Here is a 19,688-nt window from a genome sequence, read left to right on the forward strand (position 1 = left end):
AGTCAAAACAACACCTCTACTAAAAATCAGTGAGACCCCCTTCTTTAAGAGAATTCTTTTCTCTTATAAGGAATGGCATTATAGAAGCAAGATCTACAGGGAATTCCTTTTTCTGCTTCCATCAGCTTCTGATTGGCATACCCAGAGCTCAATGCAGCTTTGTTTGCTGCCACTGGTAATTATGACATCTATGACTAAAATGTGGAGGTTGACCTGCCCCACTTATCTTCAGTTAAAAAGCCTTCCTCAGGAAATTCCACCAACTGCACACATCAGTTTGTGAAAACTTACATGATTCTGACCACAGAATAAGCTATTTCTAAATCTTTGGCTAGAGTTAGGCCAAGTACAAAATCTGAATATAAAGAAGTACTGAATTCTCTTAAAAAAAGAAACTGCTCTCCTAGAAATATGAAATGTGTGACCACTTTTTTTCTTCCTTAATCACCTAGAGGCTTGTGTTGAATTTGCACATGTGCCTGTCTCCTCCTGGGCCTGTGTTATACCTGCTTGCTCCTTATTTCTCTCCTCAGGTTGCATAATTAACTTTTTTATTCAGCAAAATTATTATATTTTTGTTATTCTAAAGCCCCATTTCAAATAAGAGATGGTAATGGTGCTCAGAATTGCCTAAGCTGAGCTCTCATGCACTTTAACACAAGCAGTTGTTTTTTTGTTTTTTTTTTAATACTTTTAAGTTCTGGGATACATGTACAGCATGTGCAGGTTCGTTACATAGGTATACACGTGCCATGGTGGTTTGCTGAACCCATCAATCTGTCATCTACATTAGATATTTCTCCTAATGCTATCGCTCCCCTAGCCCCCCACCTACAACAGACCCCAGTGTGTGATATTCCCTTCTCTGTGTCCATGTGTTCTCACTGTTCAACTCCCACTTACGAGTGAGAACATGTAGTGTTTGGTTTGCTGTTCCTGTGTTAGTTTGCTGAGAATGATGGCTTCCAGCATCATCCATGTCCCTGCAAAGGACATGAACTCATCCTTTTTTATGGCTGCATAGTATTCCAAGGTATACATGTGCCACATTTTCTTTTTCTAGTCTATCATTGATGGGCATTTGGGTTGGCTCCAAGTATTTGCTATTGTGAACACTGCTGCAATAAACATACATGTGCGTGTGTCTTTATAGTAGAATGATTTATAATCCTTTGGGTATATACCCAGTAATGAGGTGGCTGGATCAAATGGTATTTCTGGTTCTAGATCCTTGAGGTAACACCACACTGTCTTCCACAATGCTTGAACTAATTTACACTCCCATCAACAGCACAAAAGTGTTCCTATTTCTCCACATCCTCTCCAGCATTTGTTGTTTCCTGACTTTTTTAATGATTGCCATTCTAACTGGCATGAGATGGTATCTCATTGTGGTTTTGATTTGCATTTCTCTAATGACCAGTGGTGCTGAGCTTTTTTTCATGTTTGTTGGCTGCATAAATGTCTTCTTTTGAGAACCTAGGAAGTCAGGCCAACATTCAAATGCAGGAAATACAAAGAACACCACAAAGATACTCCTCAAGAAGAGCAACCCCAAGGCACATAATTGTCAGATTCACCAAGATTGAAATGAAGGAAAAAATATTAAGGGCAGCCAGAGAGAAAGGTTGGGTTACCCACAAAGGGAAGCCCATTAGACTAACAGTGTATCTCTTGGCAGAAACCCTACAAGCCACAAGAGAGAGCGGGCCAATATGCAACATTCTTAAAGAAAAGAATTTTCAACCCAGAATTTCATATCCAGGCAAACTAAGCTTCATAAGCGAAGGAGAAATAAAATCATTTATAAACAAGCAAATGCTGAGAGATTTTTTTACCCCCAGGCCTGCCTTACAAGAGCTTCTGAAGAAAGCACTAAATACGGAAAGGAAAATCTGGTACCAGCCACTGCAAAAACATACCAAGTTGTAAAGATCAACACTATGAAGAAACTGCATCAACTAATGGGCAAAAATAACCAGCTAACATCATAATGACGGGATCAAATTTACACATAACAATATTAACCTTAAGTGTAAGTGGGCCAAATGCCCCAATTAAAAGGCACAGACTGTCAAATTGGATAAAAAGTCAAGACCCATCAGTGTGCTGTATTCAGGAGACCCATCTCACATGCAAAGACACACAGGGGCCCAAAATAAAGGGATGGAGGAATATTTACCAAGCAAATGGAAAGTCAAAAAAAGCAGGGGTTGCAATCCTAGTTTCTGATAAAACAGACTTTAAATCAACAAAGATAAAAAAAGACAAAGAGGGCCACTGCATGATGGTAAGGGGATCAATTCAACAAGAAGAGCTAACTATCCTAAATATATATACACCCAATACAGGAGCACCCAGATACATAAAGCAAGCTCTTAGAGACCTAAAAAGAGACTTAGACTCCCACACAATAATAGTGGGAGACTTTAACACCACACTGTCAATATTAGACAGATCAAACAGACAGAAAATTAACAAGGATATTCAGGACTTGAACTCAGCTTTGGACCAAGTGGACCTGACAGATATCCACAAGAGCTCTCTACCCCAAATCAACAAAATATACATTCTTCTGGGTGCCACATGGCACTTACTCTAAAATTGGTCACATGATTGGAAGTAAAACACTCCTCAGCATATGCAAAAGAACTGAAATCATAACGAACAGTCCCTCAGACCACAGCGCAATCAAATTAGAACTCAGGATTAAGAAACTCACTCAAAACTGCACAACTACATGGAAATTGAACAACTTGCTGCTGAATGACTCTTGGGTAAATAATGAAATTAAGGCAGAAATTAAGAAGTTATTTGAAACCAATGAGAGCAAAGAGACAATGTACCAGAATCTCTGGGACACAGCTACAGCAGTGTTTAGAGGGAAATTTATAGCACTAAATGCCCATGGGAGAAAGCAGGAAAGATCTAAAATCAATACCCTAACATCACAATTAAAAGAACTAGAGAAGCAAAAGCAAATAAGTTCAAAAGCTAGCAGAAGACAAGAAATAACTAAGATCAGGGCAGAACTGAAGGAGATAGAGACACAGAAAACCCTTCAAAAAATCAATGAATCCAGGAGCTGGGTTTTTTCTGGAAAAGATTAATAAAATAGACCACAAGTCAGACTAATAAAGATGAAAAGAGATAAGAACCAAACAGACACAATAAAAAATGATAAAGTGGCTATCACCACTAATCCCACAGAAATACAAACTACCATCAGAGAATACTATAAACACCTCTATGCAAATAAACTAGAAAATCTAGAAGAAACGGATAAATTCCTGGACTCATACACCCTCCCAAGACTAACCTGGAAGAAGTTGAGTACCTTATTAAACCGATAACAAGTTCTGAAACTGAGGCAGTAATTAATAGCCTACCAACCAAAAAAAGCCCAGGACCAGACAGATTCACAGCTGAATTCTACCAGAGGTACAAAGAGGAGCTGGTGCCATTCCTTCTAAAACTATTCCAAACAATAGAAAAAGGGGGACTTCTCCCTAACTCATTTTATGAGGCCAGCATCATCCTGATATCAAAACCAGGCAGAGACACATCAAAAAAAGACAATTTCAGGCCAATATTGCTGTTGAACATCAATGTGAAAATCCCTAATAAAATACTGGCAAACCAAATCCAGCAGCACAGCAAAAAGCTTATCTACCACAATCAAGTCAGCTTCATCCCCAGGATGCAAGGGTAGTTCAACATATGCAAATCAATAAACGTAATCCACCACATAAACAGAACCAACAACAAAAACCACGTAATTATCTCAATAGATGCAGAAAAGGCCTTCGATAAGAAAAGGCCTTCAACACCCCTTCATGCTAAAAACTCTCAATCAACTAGGTATTGATGGAACATATCTCAAAATAATAAGAGCTATTTATGATAAACACACAGCCATTATCATACTGAATGGGCAAAAGCTGGAAGCACTCTCTTTGAAAACCAGCACAAGACAAGGATGCCCTCTCTCACCACTCCTATTCAACATAGTGTTGGAAGTTCTGGCCAGGGCAATCAGGCAAGAGAAAGAAAGAAAGGGTATTCAAATAGTAAGAGAGGAAATCAAATTGTCTCTGTTTGCAGAAGACATGATTGTATATTTAGAAAACCCCATCATCTCAGCACAAAATCTCCTTAAGATGATAAGCAACTTCAGCAAAATCTCAGGATACAAAATCAATGTGCAAAAATGACAAGCATTCCTATACACCAATAATAGAGAAACAGAGAGCCAAATCATGAGTAAATAAACTCCCATTCACAATTGCTACAATGAAAATAAAATACCTAGGAATACAACTTATAAGGGACATGAAGGACCTCTTCAAGGAGAACTACAAACCACTGCTCAAGGAAATAAGAGAGGACACAAACAAATGGAAAAATATTCCATGATCATGGGTAGAAAGAATCAATATCATGAATATGGCCATACTGCCCAAAGTAATTTATAGAATCAATACTATCCCCATCAAGCTACCATTGACTTTCTTCACAGAATTAGAAAAAACAACTTTAAATTTCATATGGAACCAAAAAAAGAGCCTGTATAGCTAAGACAATCCTAAGCAAAAGAACAAAGCTGGAGGCATCATGCTACCTGACTTCAAACTACACTACAAGGCTACAGTAACCAAAACAGCATGGTACTGGTACCAAAACAGATATACAGACCAATGGAACAGAACAGAGGCCTCAGAAATAACACCATACATCTGCAACCATCTGATCTTTGACAAACCTGACAAAAACAAGAAATGGGGAAAGAATTCCTTATTTAATAAATGGTATTGGGAAAACTGGCTAGCCATATGCAGAAAACTGAAACTGGACCCCTTCCTTACAACTTATACAAAAATTAACTCAAGATGGATTAAAGACTTAAACCTAAGACCTAAAACCATAAAAACCCTAGAAGAAAACCCAGGCAATACCATTCAGGACATAGGCATGGGTAAAAACTTCATGACTAAAACACCAAAAGCAATTGCAACAAAAGCCAAAATTGACAAATGGGATCTTATTAAACTAAAGAGCTTCTGCACAGCAAAAGAAACTATCATCAGAGTGAACAGGCAACCTACAGAATGGGAGAAAATTTTTGCAATCTATCCATCTGACAAACGGCTAATATCCAGAATCTACAAGGAGCTTAAACAAATTTACAAGAAAAAAAACAAACAACCCTATCAAAAAATGGGTGAGGGACATGAACAGATAGTTCTCAAAAGAAGACATTTATGCAGCCAACAAACATGAAAAAAAGCTCAATATCACTGATCATTAGACAAATGCAAATCAAAACCACAATGAGATACCATCTCATGCCAGTCACAGTGGCAATTTTTAAAAAGTCAAGAAACAACAGATGCTGGTGAAACTGTGGAGAAATAGGAACACTTTCACACTGTTGGTGGGAATGTAAATTAGTTCAACCATTGAGGAAGACAGTGTGGTGACTCCTCAAAGATCTAAAACCAGAAATACCATTTGACCCAACAATCCCATTACTGGATATATGCCCAAAGGAATATAAATCATTCTACTATAAAGATACATGTATGCATATGTTTACTGCAGCACTATTCACAATGGTAAAGACATGGAATCAACCCAAATGCCTATCAAAGATAGACTGGATAAAGAAAATGTGGTATATATACACTGTGGAATACTATGCAGCCATAAAAAGGAATGAGATCATGTCCTTTGCAGGGACATGGATGGAACTGAAAACCATTATCCTCAGCACACTAACACAGGAACAGAAAACTAAACACTGCATGTTCTCACTTATAAGCGGGAGCTGAAAAATGAGAACACATGAACACATGGTGGAGAACACCACCCACCGGGGCCTCTCAGGGGGGCAGGGGGAGAAAGAGCATCAGTATAAATAGCTAAGTCATGTGGGGCTTAATACCTAGGTGATGGGTTGATAGGTGCAGCAAACCACCATGGCACAAGTTTACCCGTGGAACAAACCTGCATGTCCTGCACATGTATTAACTTAAAATTAAATTAACTTATTTAAAAAAGAAATTTTTGCTTAACACGTGGAGGTTATTATTTTTAAGTTAATAATGATAATTTTGTATTCCAACATCCTACTTCAATGTATAAAATTTCTCTTCAAAGAACAACCAGGCACTCAGAAAATGGTACAGTTTTCTGGTGGGATTACCGTAGATGTGAAATAAAAGAGCAAATAGGGGTACCACCCTATAGGAAAAGATGAGAGGTCTGATTTTTATTTTTCCTGTTTTTCATGTTTGAGCTGGTTTTTTATTTTTATTTTTCATGTTTGAGCTGGTTTCACACTTGTCCTCCCACACACACACGCACACAGACACACTCACCAAATTCATAGATGATGAGAAGGCTATGGGTAGTTTAACAGGAATTACTGACTAGTTTATTTTTCCATGATGCTAGTTGTACATACTGAGTTGAGTGACGTGAGTTATAAACACGAAATTGCCTAGAAAGCACAAGAACCTTGGCTAATATTCACAGAGTAGAGTACAATGCTTTAATACAGCTAAATGATTTAATGACAAGTAGGGAATTACTATAAAATATAACTCTGGGGAAAGGCTGCAAGCAGCGCCTGCTAGCTACACTAAGAGATCCAAAATGGATTCCAGGAAGAGAGCACAATGCCCAGCTGCTGCGCTGGTTGCCTGTTCCTCCTATACTGTTATTACTGTTCAACAGTCCTGAAATCTGAATGACAGTGGCCTGAGCCCTTTCAAACAACAGAAAGAAGGTCAATTTTTGTAATGAGGAAATGGAAGTGGTGGTGCCGAAGATCACTGACCCTTACAGTTTCTTGTGTGATGAAGGAGTAGTGAAGTGCACCAGGAAATTATGGTGCAGGGAAACAGTGACACCACCATCACAAAACACAGAACCAAGAAACAAGTAACAAATGCACTAAAATGTGCATAAATCAAATAGATGCTATCAGCCCTGGGTTTATTACTATTCTCAAACTGTGAAAAATTGGGCCCAACAGTTCTGCAAAGAAAGGACAAGGCAAAGGGCCAAAAATTAAGTTCGAGAGTCTAAAACGATACTCTCAACCAGGGATATATTTAAAATATTGGGCAACTAGATGGTCTAGGTACTGATGGATCAGAACAGGTGCTGGTTGAGATGCTAGAGCAGGATCCATGAGGCCTACAGCCCTGCTTGGGATCACTTTGTTAATTCCCAGATCTAGGCTTGTTTTAGTTAGGGGTTCAGGGAGAAGCTGAGGCAGCTCAGGCAAAGAGGTGGTGGTGAGTGCACTTGGTGCTGGGCTAGTGGTTGCTCACCAATGGGTGCAAAATTATTTCATTATTTTAATATCTAGTACAGGCTACCAGTGCATTCCAGTGGAACATCAGCCACTATTCTCACTTCTGGTTGCATCTACACCAAACTTACTCAGACATTACTTTGTGGTGGAAAGCAAGGGAAGCAAAGCTTCTTAGCAGGGCTAATTGAAAACTTGTGTGTGATATCTCATTGCCTTCTTCATGTTTCACGTTCTTTGGCATTATGCTATCACAACATCCTCATATTCATAACCCAGGAGTTTCTAAACAAGGCAGGAGATGTGCTAAACTTGCTAACATAATTAATGAAGTTTATTTCACAGGGTAAGAATCTGATGCTTGATTATATGATGATTCAAGGAGCTCAAAAGACTTTTTTGTGAGGGCATCCTATACTTCTCTTGAGAATAAAGCAGAATTGTAATTCTGACTAGGTTAGATCAGACCTAACAACATTTATGGAGTTGACAGCTTTACATTTTTATTTAATTTTTATTGATCTAATAATTATGGTAATCTTAAGGGACAAAGTGAGAAATGTTGGCAAATGGGATATGAAGATTTGGAAATATCTTTTTTTAATTAATTTTTTTTGCACACAAAACAATAAACATTTTCTAAAAATACATACAAACAAAAAGATGCATATCAAACATATTAGGAAGGTTGCACATGGGAAGACGGGGAATAGAAATGGGGAGTGGGAATTAAAGAAAATAAATGAGAAAGGGACTTTGTATGGATCAATGATAATAACTCAATCCTCTATTTGACAAAGAAGAAGGAGAAGGGAGAGGAAGAAAAAGAAAGTGGGATAAAGGATCAGAAAGCGAGGAAAATAGAAAAAATTAGAGTATGACTCCAGGGCAGACCTGTTTTGTTGTTGCTGGGTTGGTTGGTTGGCTTGTCTGTTGTATTTTTCATATGTTTCGCCATGTTGGCCAGGATGGTCTCGAACTCCTAGCCTCAAGTGATCGACCCGCCTCAGCCTCCCAGAGTGCTGGGACTACAGGCATGAGCCAACACGTCCAGCCCCCACATTGCTTCTGACCTCCATGGTAGACCTCCCAGATGGGGCGGTCGGGCAGAGGCACTCCCCACATCCCAGACAATGGGTGGCCGGGCAGAGGCGCTCCTCACCTCCTAGACGGGGCGGCTGGGCAGAGGTGCTCCTCACTTCTTCCCAGACGGGGCGGCCGGGCAGAGGGGCTCCTCACTTCTTCCCAGACGGGGCGGCCGGGCAGAGGCGCTCCTCACTTCTTCCCAGACGGGGCGGCCGGGCAGAGGCGCTCCTCACTTCTTCCCAGACGGGGCGGCCGGGCAGAGGCGTTCCTCACTTCCCAGATGATGGGCGGCCGGCCACAGGATGGGGGCCGGGCAGGGTCCTCATTCCCAGACAGGGGCCGGGCAGGGTCCTCGGGCAGAGGCGCTCCTCACTTCTTCCCAGACGAGGCAGCCGGGCAGAGGCGCTCCTCACTTCCCAGACGGGGCGGCAGCGCAGAGGCGCTCCTCACTTCCCAGACAGGGCGGCCGGGCAGAGGTGCTCCTCACTTCCCAGACGGGGCGGCAGCGCAGAGGCACTCCTCACTTCCCAGACAGGGCGGCCGGGCAGAGGCGCTCCTCACTTCCCAGACAGGGCGGCCGGGCAGAGGCGCTCCTCACTTCTTCCCAGACGAGGCAGCCGGGCAGAGGCGCTCCTCACTTCCCAGACAGGGCGGCCGGGCAGAGGCGCTCCTCACTTCCCAGACAGGGCGGCCGGGCAGAGGTGCTCCTCACCTCCCAAACGGGGCGGCCGGGCAGAGGCGCTCCTCACTTCCCAGACGATGGGTGGCCGGGCAGAGGCGCTCCTCACTTCTTCCCAGACGGGGCGGCCAGGCAGAGGCTCTCCTCACTTCTTCCCAGACGGGGCGGCCGGGCAGAGGCGCTCCTCACTTCCCAGACGGGGTGGCGGCCAGGCAGAGGCACTCCTCACATCCCAGGGGATGGGAGGCCAGGCAGAGACGCTCCCCACCTCCCAGACGGGGCGGCGGCTGGGCAGAGGCTGCAATCCCAGCACCCTGGGAGGCCAAGGCAGGCGGCTGGGAGGTGGAGGCTGCAGCAAGCCAAGACCACGCCACCGCACTCCAGTCCGGGCAACACCCAGCACCGAGTGGGCGAGACTCCGTCTGCAGTCCCAGCACCTCGGGAGGCCGAGGCGGGCAGAGCACTCGGGGTCAGGAGCTGGAGACCAGCCTGGCCAACATGGTGAAACCGCGCCTCCAGCCAAAGGAGAAAAAGCAGGCAGCGTCGGCAGCCTGCAGGCCGGGGCAGGAGAATCACGGGAGCCGGAGGCAGGGAGTCTGCAGCGAGCCCACTAGATTCCAGCCTGGGCAACAGAGGGAAGAAAAGAAAGAAAAAAAGGAAGGGAGGGAGGGAGGAAGGAAGGAAGGAAGAAAGGAAGGAAGGAAGGAAGGAAGGAAGGAAGGAAGGAAGGAAGGAAGGAAGGATGGATGGATGGATGGATTTGGAAATATCAAGACTTGTGAGGGGGTCAGCCGTGGTGGTTCCTGCCCCACCTAGCATGCCCTTCCTAGCACTTTGGGAAGCTGAGGCAGGAGGATCATTTGAGCTCAGGAGTTTGAGACCAGCCTGCCCAACATAGTGAGACACTGTCTCTATTTTTTTAAGGTAAAAAAAAAAAAAAAGAGTTGTAAGGGACATAAAGGCCAAGTATTAGTTATCTTGTAATATGGAGAAAAAGTGATCACTTCAAGATGATTCTATTGACAGTGGCTAAGACCTTAAGAGATGCCTGGAAGGATAAGGAAACTGTAACAACAGCAATGACATCCCTGAATTTTTTTTCCCCATGTGACAATGGAGGAAAAGCCCAGCCTAGTTAAAAAAAAAAAAAAAAGGAGACACCCAGACACCAAGAGGAAGCCAGGACACATGGCAGCAGAAGGACACAATGTACCACAAGCCTGGAATTTCATTCATAAACATCTAAAAGAAAGATTTAATGCCATGAGCTGAGCATCCAAGCAGGTAAGTTTTCATAAGGAAAAAAAGGTTTTTCAGGCTATAGACAGATGAATATTTCAGCCTAATTTTCAAAAATCATTATTAAATCCTTGGAAAATGCCATTATGGAGCTAGACACTATCTTTGACTTGAAGTACAATAAGCAAATGCAGAACAAGCATAGGGGTCGGTGGTGGAAATGGGTGAAGACATCATGTATATCTTCATCTACTTTGCAATGTACTAAAAATCAAAGCTTTTTTTTTTTTTTGAATAGTCAAAAGAAGATAACCTGAAGTTTAAACTTCTTTGAAATCTTAGCCTTCAAGAGGCATCTTCTCTGAGGCTACTCGTAAAAGGAGGAGGGACAAAAATGACCATGAACTTGAAAAACTAGGTACCGTCTCACACATTTCAAGCTGACATCTTAAATTAATCATAAGTGAGAAGAGTTGTAAAGAATGTAATATTGACATTTTAAAATACAACTTTATCACTCTTTTCAATAAATTCAATGGAATATAAATGCCACAGTGATTTCACATCTACCAATGGATCACCGAAAAATAGATTCAACTAATTCTTTTAAACAGTTGCCAATTTTGCATGATTCTTTCTTTCTGTTGAAATTGTGTTTTCACTCCTCTTTTTGCACACAATTTTATCTTACTGTAATAAGTGTTTAATATTTGAAAGTCTTTCATTGATTATGTTATCATATGTCTCTGCAACAACAACAACAACAAAAATATACACTGAAAATTTTAACTTAAAAAATGGCCTGCCATTATGAGGCTCTAAACATTAGAGCCATCTGGATAGTTTTTATTGAAAGTATTAGCAATATTCAATTTAACAAAACAATATAAATACTTCAAAAATATTGTTAGAGATTACTAAATATAAAACATAAAATTTTATTGGGATTGCCTCTCCTTATAAGATGGGGTTGATAATTATGGAGTCTTAATCAGAGCAGGCTTCTTCCATACACCAATAGATAAATTGTCCCTTTGGATGGTACCCTGGGAATTTTAAACCCTGGAGCTACTGTGATGTCTACAACTTTTTGGTGTAATGTAATCCCAGCACTGTTATTGAATGCCCCACTTTCCAGCACAGTTTCCAGTGCCCAAAAGTGCTCATTGATTGTTGGTTTTCTGGGTCTTCCACTGTTAGTTTTCTTGGTCTTCTTGTTTCTCATCCTTCTAGTTCCCATCCTTGTTGGGGAAACCACTAGCCTAACAACTATTCCATTTCCAAGGGCTTAATTTTAATAGGTTTTCTGAGATAAATAGGTATACATAGAACCTTCTCTTCATGTCACAGCATTTTCGTTACGGCAGGAAACAAAGATTTTTTTAAAGGCTCATAGTATCGATGCACATTTAGTTAAGTGGTTAATGCAATATGTACAAATAAATTTCTAAGTCCAATTCTACTGAGAAATCAAGAAGTTCCATATAAGAGCATTTAAATTATGACATTCGTTGCAAAAATACACTACCGTCAAAAGCTCTATTTCTTTTCCAACGTTAAATGCTTACAGTATGTCAAGAAAGTAGAAACTGCACTTGCATATACAATACCTGAAACACTTGATTCATTTTAATAGCCACAGATGGTGTTTTTGAAAATCTACTTTACCATTAGCATAAGTAGACCATGGTTTATTCACATGCAATGACTTCTGTGCCTACCCCTGCCTGAGTGTACCACCCGCTACTGACACAGTCTGATTCTACACCTCTCCACTGGTCTCCCAGTCTCTTGTCAGATGGTGAAAGGCACTCTCCTCTGCAGCAACATTTTTTAACTGGAAAAAATAATAATAATAGTAATAATGGCTTATTTTCTTTTTTTAACCATAGATTATTTACCACTATTACTTTTTTGGCTATGATATTTCTGCTTCTTTTCTAAAGAAATGTGCAAAGTATTTAAAACCCCTTTAAAAAATAAGTAACATTTTGTTTCAAAATACAGATGTTAGGAGAAGTTCTTTGTAAAGGCAAACTACTGCATTTTAAATGTATTTGTTAGAAGCCTTAATATAGCAACTCCGCAGTAATTGCTATTTTATAATCTCCTGAATATTGAACTCTTTATTATGCAAATTAATACTCTTTGGAGTATGCACTCGCATAGCCATGGAATTCTTTTTTGTTTACATATTTTACTTTTGCAGCTTTTGCCAGTCAGTGTAAAGAGGCATCTTGATATTTACTGATTCCAGGCATAAACAGATTTCTGCCAGACATGTGGCAGCTACGCTTCATGTTCTTTGTTTTTAAATTAAAGAAAGACATATGGCAGATTTGCAAAATGAGAAAGAAAAAAATTTTTTGGTAACAGCTACAAGTTTTCAGCAGAATTTTACTCTCATGACTGCAGAGCTCTGGGGCCGTGCTACGACTCTGTAACCCACAGAAGACTGTGGTAGCATTAGAAGATGTATGAGATTGAGCCATGTAAAACTGTCATTTCGGGAGTCAAAAGTGGCAAATGGTATGATTTCATATGGCTCAACCTAATAGTTGCTACATATGTGCCCTCTCCTCAGAGGACACTCCACAGCATAGACTTCCTCAGGAGACTGCAGAGGTACCACCCACCCCTCCCCGCCAGGAAATATTTTCTACATTTGGTGAAGCTTCATAATACAATTAATTTAAATAGTTTCAGTATATTCTACCAAATCATTTCATGAGTATAGACTTGCTATTAAAGTAGGTATCTGTTTAATCATGCACTGTCTTTCTTCTCCTGGGAGGAACAGACCCTTCCACAGTTCAGGAAGCCTCAATGAAGGGTCAGTGATGCTGACCTCGGGCAGAAGTTTGAAGGAGTAAACAAAGCAGAATGAAATGAACTTACAAAAAGAAAATATGTTGAACTTCTTGAAGCCTGGTTCGTGATAGCTTTACTGGCCTAAAATTAATTGTACCTTGCATTTGTATTAGCACACCCAACAAGGTAAGCAAGGTGTTCTATTATTCCCATTTTACATATGAGGACGCTAAAGCTCCAAAATATTAAGCAACCAACTCAGGGTTACCAGTGAGGAAATGGCATAGCCAAGACTGAGATCCCATTCTGTCTGTCTCATAGTCGATTTCCTTGGAAAACAGTACTTGAACATTCAAAATACTGAAAAGAATACACGTCCAACTTCTTCTTTTAGTCCTCCTTTCTATCCTCCCCTCCTTAGTTCCCTGCCCACATGCTAATAAGGGAAAATGACCTCATTAGCGTGGCAGGTTGGATGGGACTCCACAGAGTCAAGCACTTCTCTACTTCTATGATAAGGCAAGAAATAAAAATGGTGAGAAACATATATTTCTCAGGAGAGAAGAGAGGGTAAAATAGAAAGTAAGCCTTTTATACATCTCATGAGAATGAAGATCAAGGATTTTTGTATCAGTGTCAGACAAAGAAAGGAAGGAAAGACCCTTTCCCTTTGGCAGGGAGAGCCACAGTATGAAGTTTCCAGGTTTTATTTCCATCATAGTAACGTGAGTTGAGTCTACCCTGTGGACAAAGCCCTGTGATATAAAAGAAAGAACACACACCCTCACTGACCTAAGAAATGAGCTTAAAGAAACAAATGAAAAAATGCACACCAAAGGAACATATGAGAGTTTAAATACTTGGAATGACAGATGTCATAAGAGATTAGCCATAAAAACCTGAATAGAAATTGGCCCTCAAAAAGCTGGGAATTCTAAAGAGATGCTCACAATTTCATATAATTGTCAAATACTGGAGCAAAGCAAGATCAATACAACACACTTTTCTTTGAGAAAACGTGCTTACCTGTCTGAGGTGCCAAGTGGCCTGGAAATACCCAACAATACTTAACTTTAAACTCTATTCATCTAGCTTCACCATAACATAACCGTCAATAAAAATAACCTGAATTTGTGTAGTAACTTTCCTCTGTGGACTCAAAGAAAAACACAGGAGAAAATGGTAGAATGTGTTTTAAATAAAGTCCATTATCTCTATCAAAAATATGCTGTAATCAGTATTTCCACTCCAAAGTGCCTTTTTAATTTTGCAATGGTGTATAAAATTCTTGTCACATGTCAGAGTTAAATTAATTTTTAAAGTCAGCTAATTCTAAAGGCAGAAGACTCTCATCACATTGTCTACTTTTCTGTAAATATGATAGTTTTTGTTAGAAAGCACATTTACTCAGAATCCTATGGCCCCATGTTTCTGACTTTTTGTCCTAGATCAGTTTGTGTAGCCAGCTGTTTTTGTATGGATGTGGATGATAAACTTGACTCTTACCAAGAAAGTAAGATATGAAAGCTTTTGAGTTGTTAAGAAATTTGTTTAAAAATAATATGTGAACTTATCCTGTCTCTGAAAACTCAGACATCCAGGCCACTGAAGCCTATGGAGAGAAAACAGCTCCTGAACTCTCCAGGTTAATCTCTGGGTGGGCACAGGAGTTCAGGGATTTCGTGTGGGCCTCATTTGTAACCTGGCACGTAAATCCAGAAAATATAAATATGCAAGTATTCCAACCAAACTTAGACCAACTTCAGAGTTTACTAAACGGAGAATATCTGACAACTTGAAAATCTTAAATGTGTGTAAAACAATAGAAAATGTATTCATGCTTTGAATGTTTTTAAGTGGCTCAAGTGTCACTTCTAATTTTCACTGTGCACATTACCAAACTATTCTTGGCCAGAGCATTTTGGGGACCCTAAAACAGAGGTGAAATAATAAATCAACATTCTTGGCCAGGTGCGGTGGCTCAAGCCTGTAATCCCAGCACTTTGGGAGGCCGAGGCGGGCAGATCACGAGGTCAGGAGATCGAGACCATCCTAGCTAACACGGTGAAACCCCCGTATCTACTAAAAATACAAAAAATTAGCCAGGCGAGGTGGCGGGCGCCTGTAGTCCCAGCTACATGGGAGGCTGAGGCAGGAGAATGGCATGAACCCCGGGGGGTGGAGCCTGCAGTGAGCCGAGATCGCGCCACTGCACTCCAGCCTGGGTGAAAGAGCGAGACTCCTTCTAAAAATAAATAAATAAATAAATAAATAAATAAATAAATAAATAAATAAATAAACAAACATTCTTCTTAGGTATAATGCAAAGGCCAAGCTTGTATGTCACATCACATACAAGTTCTTTTCTCTCCTCATTCATCAGATCTCAGTAATGTTCCATTGTGGGTGTCTCTCTCTCTCTCCCTTTGTGTATATCATAATCAATGCACACATATAATTTTATTTTCACTAGTCATATCTATCCCTCAGCCTAGTGTATTAAATTCCTAGGGCTGCCATAACAAAGTACCACACACCAGGTGGCCTAAAAAACAGAATGTTATTGCCTCCCAGTTTAGAGACTGGAAGTCTGAAATCAAGGTGTTGGCAGGGCCATTCTCCATCTAAACCCTGCCACTTGCCTCTTCCTGGTTTCTGGTAGTTTGCTGGCAATCTTTGGTTTTCCGTGGCTTGTTACATGCATCACTCCAATCTTTCATCTTTACATGGTGTTCCTCCTGTGTGAGTGTCTATTCAAATTTCCCCCTTTTAATCAGGACACCAGTCATGTTGGATTAGGTACCATCCTAATAACGTCATCATAATCTGGTTAAATTTGCAAAGATTCTATTTCCAAATAAAGTCACATTCTGAGGCTCGAATGTATTTTTTTAGGGAGGGACACAATTTAACCCACCACATCTGGAATCAAGTGCTCATTTAAGAAGTAATTCACTAAATAATCCATAACCCTTTAATGGCACAGTCTGTATCTTCTTCTTTGATTCTTTATGCCCAGTATAGTAGTTTGCATAAAGTAGGTATCTTATAAAACTTTACTGGCTGCATTGAGAATGGGAAAAAAAATAATTCCAATGTTGAGATCCTAAACTCTAATCTCATAGGATGCCTCCCGCTTCATGAATTCAGCGTCGGTTTTCAAATAGGTCAATGTACTGAATGGCTGGAGGGACAAGGAAGAATCCACGTCATGAGTCCTCACTCAGTGCAACCTCTGTTTCTGGTAGCGGCACCAATAGTGAATATCCCACAGCACTGAATAATAATAGCTACCCATTATTATAGGCTTGCTGTTAAGCCAAGCATATGATTTATCATCTACATACAATTTATCATCTCATTTTATCCTCAAAATAACTCTAGGTGGAAGAAACTATTATTATTGTTGTTCTCATTATTCCAATAAAGAACTGGATCTCAGTGCTAGAGAGCATTGGAGGCAGAGGGCAAACACAGGTCTGTTTGCCTGTGCTCCCGCCCAGTGGGCACGCTGCCTACTGCATGAAAACAGACCCAGATGGGACTTGAAGAGCTGTGTCAAGACCCTTCTTGAAGAAGCTGCCATAGCAGTTAACAGAGGCCTCGTGGAATCCCCACGGCAGGAATCTGTGGCGATAGCAACTGGATTCTTTAAAGCAGAAACAATGCCCTTCTCGTCTGCCCGATGGAGCACAGTCCTGAGTTGATCTACTGTCACTTTTACCTCCAGCTCAGGCCTAACGACTTCCTCTTTAAATCCTCAGCTGCCAGCATGTCAATGGTCTATGACCAGTCTTAACCCAATTTTATTTATTTTATTTTATTTTATTTTATTTTATTTTATTTCATTTTATTTTATTTTATTTTATTTTATTTTATTAGACAAGGTCTGGCTCTGTCACCCAGGCTAGAGTATGGTGGCGCAATCTTGGCTCACTGCAACCTCCATCTCCTGAGCTCAAGTGATCCTCCCACCTTAGCCTCCTGAGTAGCTGGGACCACAGACGTGTGCCACCACGCCCAGTTAATTTTTTGTATTTTTGGTACAGATGGGTCTCATGTTGGCCATGCTAGTCTCAAACTCCTGAGCTCAATTGATCCTCCTGCCTTGGCCTCCCAAAGTGCTGAGTCACTGTGCCTTGCCCAGCCAATTCTTTACAGTAAATCAATCTCTCTCTCTCTCAACTGGGGTGTGTGTGTGTGTGTGTGTGTGTGTGTGTACATATGTATGTATCTCCTATTGCTTCTGTTTCTCTAGAGAACCCAGACTAACACAGTCAACTGTGAAAAATGGCAGATTACATATTCCAGGAAACAAGCAACAGGTGGCTTTGCCAGTGAGGCACAAAAAGTGGAAGTTGTCTGTATGGAAGCAGCCGAACAGCTGAGCACCATGAGGCAGAGGAAATGGGTTTAAACACCACAAACCAGCCAGAAGAAAGAGACCCGACAGCAAGAGTGATTCAGTGCTGCATCCAAGTAACAAGAGTTAGCTTGTAAGGGGATACAAGATCTGGAAGAACTTGGAGAATGACCATTTTTTGTTGAAAATTGAAGGGGGGATCTTGCCTAGAAGTAAAATTTGGGCTGAATCACTTCTTGAGTTTCCTTCTGATACTAAGATAGGTTTATTTAGCCATTTGGAAGTCCAGGGAAACTTCTAGAAACACTTAAGTGGAATGATTAAATACAGGCAAAAGACGGAAATACTCATAGAAATAAAAATCCAGGAGTTAGACAATTTGCTATCACTGGCCAAGATTATTCTGTATTTATAAATAAATGTATACATCACTCAGACTAGGGGAAAGCACAGCTCAGAGAGTTCATTTTCTGAGAGCTACAATTCAATCACAGAATGCTTTACATATACTCTAACATTTTTCAAACTCTGCTGTTTGTACCTTAGGAGTCACTGTAAGGGATCTTTCCTGGAGGAAGAGAATTTAAACGGAATTGGTGGCCCTTTTGGAGAGGAAGAGTTGGTATCCCCTTGGGTCTTCTAGAATTTGCATAGAATGACAAGGTAGAGAATGAGAAATACCCTTAGCACAGCAATTTTCATGTTCTACTTGTAGGACAGAAGGGTTGTATTTTAAATTTTTCTAATAGACTAGCTCTCCTAACCACCTTTGTCCATTATTCTATTCATGCAATCCATCATCGATGAATATATGAATATTTATGTGTCACTGTAATATCTATAGCATTTTAGTAGGCAATTCCCTTAAAGACTGCTGCAGTGTTCTATGAACAAATATCAGTGGGCTCCCATGACCCTCTTCTAGGCCAACTTTTAACCTGATTAATTGGAATTATAATATCACAAGGCAAAGTATAGTGGAGAAACAAAAATATGAGGCACAGTACCAAGACAGTGAGTTACGGACACAAGTGTGAGCCAGAATTCCAGCTGCCTTAAGTAAGAAAGTGAGTCTCACAGACGTGGTTCAGCGGAGGGTAAGATAAAAAAAAGTTAGCCTTAATACTAGTGGATTATTCCAGGAAATTCTTAAAGGTCTTCTTTGTTTTTACTTTCTATCTTAATGAACATCTAAAAACTTTATATTGCCACGAGATGAAAGCCCAAGATTTTTGCTTCCCCACATTTAATGCACTGTTATTTTGTTTCCAACAATTATATGTTTTATCAAGAGTTATGCGTAGACATCAGAGAAAGCGTTATATGTGTGCCCCCTCGTCCTCACCTTTCCTCTCCGATTCTAGAGAAAACAGAAGCCCAAGTCACTGAACTAAAATCTGATTGGTAGGAAGAGGGCTCCAATCAGTTATTCCCATTTCCCATCCAAGGTCAGAACAAATTAAGACAAAAAAGGAGACTGGCAGATTGAGAATCCGTTTCAAACTGTCAGCTTCATTACTGATCCATCACTGAGGAACAGTGCTAAGATGTGTGAGTACAGCTGGATTCCTATATTGCAGTCTAGAATTTGGCCAGGCCAGTTATCAGGTACTAGCATAGGGGCAGACGGCTTTACTGCACTGCAGATAACAGCTGAATGTGCTCAGCCTGTAGAAGGGAAAATTCAAAAATGGGTGCTTGGCAGGGATGAAACCATATAGGTATACATCTATAGTTGATCAATTCCATATGTCCCTGTCAGCCATATCTCCTTTCTTGGAAAAATGGAAATGAAGGGGAAGAGAGTGGTCAGGAGTGTGTCTCTAAACTAGTGGTTCTCAAAGTGTGGTCCAAAGACCAGCAACATAAGCAGCAGCTAGGCACTTATGAGAAATGCAAACTCTCAGGCCCCACTCCAGGAATTAAGAACAGAGGTCTGTGTTCACAAGCCATCCAGGTGATTCTGATGCTTCCTAAGGTTTGAGAACCACTGCTCTAAAGAGTGAATTACTTGGAGCCTTTTTAAATGTCCAGTTGCCTATGCCCTATTCCAGATGAATTAAATCAGAATCTCTAGGATGGGACCAGGTAGTGATTAAATATGAAGGCTTTCTGGACATAGCAGATATTTGAAACTAGCTGAATCATGGGCACATTTGTGAGTCTGAAGAAACCTTCCCCCACCTACG

General features: G+C 40.8%; 1 long non-coding RNA gene across 1 annotated transcript in view; it reads right to left on the reverse strand.

Annotated features, from left to right (window-relative positions):
• The window catches only part of LOC131384590 (uncharacterized), a 45,293-nt gene that overhangs the window by 2,830 nt on the left and 22,775 nt on the right, over nt 1–19,688 (reverse strand). The gene's annotated exons all lie outside the window — the stretch shown is intronic.

Source organism: Hylobates moloch, unplaced genomic scaffold (assembly GCF_009828535.3).
Source record: "Hylobates moloch isolate HMO894 unplaced genomic scaffold, HMol_V3 SCAFFOLD_1, whole genome shotgun sequence".
Taxonomy (NCBI): domain Eukaryota; kingdom Metazoa; phylum Chordata; class Mammalia; order Primates; family Hylobatidae; genus Hylobates; species Hylobates moloch.